This window comes from Papaver somniferum, chromosome 10 (assembly GCF_003573695.1).
Source record: "Papaver somniferum cultivar HN1 chromosome 10, ASM357369v1, whole genome shotgun sequence".
Lineage (NCBI taxonomy): Eukaryota > Viridiplantae > Streptophyta > Magnoliopsida > Ranunculales > Papaveraceae > Papaver > Papaver somniferum.
Window position 1 is genome coordinate 151,035,625 of NC_039367.1, and position 5,193 is coordinate 151,040,817.

Below are 5,193 nucleotides of genomic sequence, written 5' to 3' on the forward strand. Positions count from 1 at the left end.
TATAAATTCCTTAAGCTTGTTGGTACGAGAAATATCTCTGGAGGTTTTATTAATTTTAGCCTTTACGACATCTTTCTATTGGAATTCAGAAGTATCATATAATACATGCTTCAACTTTAGTGATTCCGTTGATTCATCTATTGCATGTTGATAATAGTACGGGTGGAAATATGGTTGGATGCACAAAGCTCTTTCATGCTGCTGAGTTTGTCCACAAGCACTTGAGATTGAAACACCTAGACCTCGTGATGGATCTGACTTCTAAAGTGCGTGAAGAGTTATATTTTTACAATTACATGGGTCAGCCTGTCATGCAGCAACCACTTCCGAGAGATATGCCACAACGGGGTAGGATGGATAACCAACGACTAAGAAATGATCGTGGGAACTATCATCTCGAGATCAAGAGAGGATTGATAGAAATGGTGGTGGTGGTGATGATGAAAGGTTTGAAAAGACTGAGAATTCACCATCTCGAAATGTCCAGTCGAACACAACTGGTGGTGGTGGAGATCCTGACGAACCAGTGTATGATACTTATGGTGGAGCTGGAGGACCTGCTGCATGGTGCTCAATTCCCATCTGATCTAGCTCCACCTCCCCCAGTACTGATGCCTGTTCCTGGTGCTGGGCCACTAGGACCTTTTGTCCTTACCCCGCCCGAAGTTGCAATGCGCATGCTGAGGGAGCAGGGTGGTGGTCCTTTCGAAGGAACTGTTGCTAGGAATGGGCGGGTTGGACCCAGGTGATCGGTGGTGGACCCACTCCAATAATTGATGTTTCTCCAGCCTTTCGGCCGGATCCCCGACGCCTTCGTAGTTATCAGGATCTTGATGCCCCAGAAGATGAAGTCACGGTTATAGATTACCGAAGTTTATAGATCTTCTCGTTGTGTCAAGAATTCAAAGATCTGTGGGTTCTGCAGCTGCTTATAGGTCATAGAGGATGTGTTGGCTTCTCTCGGGTGGAGGTTTCGAGTGAAATTTAGTGCACTGTTTATTGAAAGCAGTTGTCATATTTGCTTTTCTTCTGCTGTATTAGACGACTGGAGTTTTGTGTTTTCTTCATAATGGTAGTAGTATGCTGAATAATAATGTTTTTTTGCTATGATTTGAGCAACTCGCAAAAAGAAAAAAAAATTGTTTCCTCAGCAGCTAAAATCCCCAGAAGAGATGTGACAAGAAAAATGTGCGAAAACATGGAGAAAATAGCAAGCAGTTGCATAGGCTTCTGAGTTGCGACTAGTGGAGATTAAAACATGGATGGTCTTCATTCAATGAATCATAAAGATTGTGTTGGTTGGTTTTGAAGGTTGACCGCAAGACAGTGGAGATGTTCGTCGCATTCCGGGTGCAGTTTCTGCAAGAATTCCGGAGACTACGTCAAACAGTGCGAAAAATGCGTAAGAATGGCAAGCTGGTGGTACCAGCCAGGGATGCCAGATTTCAGAACTTGAAGTGTGAATCATAATATTTGATTGAATCCCAAAAGGGGTGCGTGTTGGATGCAAGAGTTGGCGGCCGGATTTGAATAGAAGATATTTTTTTAAAATTATCAAATTAATTAACACAATTTTGTTTTACAAATTAGAATTATAATAAAATTTGTCTAAACATTTCTTTTACAAAAAAAAATAATTCGTGCAATCACGTAGTGGTGTCGTTTCATCAACTTCTTCGGTCGGCCCACCCACCGTGGCAACGGTTGTACTAGTTCTATAAGATAGTGAACAATTGAACAACTCTATGAGGAACACAATTAGATTCATTAGATTATTATCCATGGTTGATTGATCATTATAGTTGATCTAGATGGGTTAGATGAATGTGGTTAAGACAAAAGTGTTCATAATAGCTAACTTCGGTTAACTAGTATTGAGCCAACTCAATATACACGTTTAGGTACGGTTACCCATATCTAAATGAAATTATATTTCATTTGTGTGTGACAATATAAGACCATCTAACGGTGGAGAGATATTGTTTTGGTTTTAAGAAAATTTAGCTTGAATCTTAAATCAGCATTTCATCTAACGGTGAATATTGAAAGATTTGTTTCTAAGCTAAGCAAACCCTGATTTGAAAGGTTATATAAAGGAGAACTCTAGTAACTGGAAAACCTAATCCCCACACTTTTCTGTGATACTAGTTGCGACAAGAGTCGATTCTCCTTTAACCTAGGTTTTTCCTAAAACCATTATAGGTTAACGACTTGAGGACTTCATTGGGATTCTGAAGCCAGATCCAACTATTTTCTCTGTAGTTGCGTATTCTGATCTTACTTGTTCTATCATATTCAGTACCATCTTCTTTAAGATTTGCTCGAGATTTATCTCCAATATGTAAGATATAAAAACTAATCACAAAGCTCCTCGTCTCATTCTTTGTGATTCCACAATAACTTGTTCTACTACCATATTGTTATTGTGAGGTGATTCATATTTTTTGGTTGTTCTTCCGGAATATAAGACCGAATTATCAATTGGTTCCTGTGCACCTTGAGTTATCATAAGACGGAACAAAACTTCATAGGTATTTCTGTGAGAGACAGATTTATCTATCAGAATAGAATTTTCTGTGGGAGACAGATTGGTTTATAAGTTTTCGACTTTGGGTCGTAGCAACTGTTAGTTGTGGGTGAGATCATCTAAGAGAACCAAGTACGTAGAGTCCTGCTAGGATTCAGAGGCGTAAGGAACGCGACTGTACCTTGATTAGTGTGAGATTGGTTAGGGCTCAACTACATTCCAGTCCGAAGTTAATCTTGTAGTAGGCTAGTGTCTGTAGCGTCTTAATTAATACAGTGTGGTGTTCAAATCCGGACTAGGTCCCCGGGTTTTTCTGCATTTGCGGTTTCCTCGTTAACAAAATTTCTGGTGTCTGTGTTATTTCCTTTCCGCATTATATTTGTTTATATAATTGAAATATCACAGGTTGTGCGTTGTTCAATCAATTGGTAAATCCGACCTTGTTCGTTGGATAGTAATTGATTGACACTTGGATATTGGTTTTTGATACCGTTCAAGTTATTTCTCTTATCAATCAGGCTCACAGATTCATATCTGTTCGATTTCAGATTGTATTGAGAAATTGAGATACTACTCTTGGATATCTTTCCCTAATTGAGTCTGATTGTCTAGTTAATTCTCTTGGAATTATATTGGAGTTTGTTCCATTCAGATTGTCGAACGAAATATTGGGTGTGGTTGTTAGACCCCTGTTTTTTTAGTACTACTAAAAAAGATATTCTCATTGTTAGAGTGTGCATATCGATCACAAGTCATGATGAAGATCTTTACACTAACTTAGATCAAACTCCATAAAAACGTATGTATGTATTGTCTTTGTGGCGCTAGATGGTAATCAAAGTGAAAGATCATTCAAACTCACTAAAAAATGATTCAATAAGCCCTTCCAAGAATTGAATGATTTTGAAGAGAAATTATCCGACGTTAAGGAAAGTCATTCTACGTGATCCATTTGGAGACGAGTAAGTATCTTCATCAAATTACTTAGTAAGTTAAAATTTGTTTGTTTTCTAGAGAACTTTTTCTATTTACTGATATGAGGCTATACATCACAAAGAATTTAAACATGAGAAATGCTATCAAGTTTTGAAGGATTTTTGTTAGGATTTCAACCAAGATTGTCTATTTAAGTGTAATGTTATAAGATGTTATAATGTGGTTTAATGTCATATGATGCGGGTTAATTATGTAATGGGTTATAATTAATGTGTTTTAATAGATGAAAAAAGTTCTTTTCTAATCTAGTTCAGAATTATGAAATTTCAAACTTCCAATTAACTTACATCTAGAAATTTGTCATTTCAACACCATGGACTTAACGGTAAGTTTAAACAAGTTGTTCATTCTTATGGCTAGAAAGATACTTGAAAAACCTAGTCGTAAACCTAGAAACATAGGTTTGTGGCTAGGTTTATTGTTTTGCAGCATAGCCGTGAAACTTATTGCTACAAATAACAAATTTATACGACTAACTTTTTACACGACCGACCTAGCCGCAAACTTGACAGCTACAAGAAAAACTTGGTTTATGGACAATTATTTCAATTTCAACTCATATTCCTCCAGCTAGGTATACACTTGTCACATCATTGCCGTAAGTGACACTGAATTTCAAAATTTCATTGTTTTTCTTAGAAAATTTGTGGAAACAAAATCAAAATTGACTAACATGAGATTTTATTCATAACGAACGATTCAAAATACATATCTTATTATATAATCACCAAATTTCATAACATCTGGTCAACTACACATAGTTCATATCGTTTCGACATGGTCATCGCCTTCCAAAGTTTCATTTAGTGCTCATATTTATTACACCAGCCCTGGAGATTTCGCTATTGCCTTTGCTTAATGGAGGCAATAGGCTTTACTTTCTAATTAGAGAATGATAATCACATCGTACGTTCCCAAGCACAACTTTTCTATTAGAAAATTGATCGACATAAAATGTTCTTGTTGGCGTGAATGTACAAACGATTGCAAGTGAGAAACAACAATACATGACACAAAAGAATGTTTCAGCAAGTAAATACCCATATATCAACATACTCATCCAATGATCACTTGGCATGTTAATATTGCAGTTTAAACGACGTTGAAAAGCAACAAACCTCTCGTCTACCTCCGTCTCTTTTTCTCATTTTCCCCTGTTCTCATCATTGCCTTGTAAAAATCAAGGTGTTTGCGTAGTTATCTACGATGTGGTCGGGACACATATTTCAAGTATGTGGCCCCTTATTAAATGCTGACACGTCCTATAAAGTAGAAAAAAACTTGAAAAACTATTTTATTACCTAACTGTTTATTTTTTTTAGTTTTCAAACTTCCCACTTTCTCTCAAAAACTAGAACAGTTAAGTGGATTTAGAAGGGGCAGATTTTTTAGTTAAATAGGTGTCAGAAGATAAAGAGGGGCCACAAACAAAATGTATGTGACCCGACCACATCGTAGCCGGGGCGGTTAAAAAAACATCGTTTATCTTAAATAGGTGCATCCTTCCATAAGGTTAGTTTTTGACCCCGATATAAAGTCCAAGTTATAAGGAGAAATGGAAACTACAATCATGTGTTGATGGCTTTAATGTAGTCACGAATGATATCGGAAAGATATTTCGAGTAATCTTCATAAATGATGTATGTAGGTTGGTAAATTTTACATTCCTT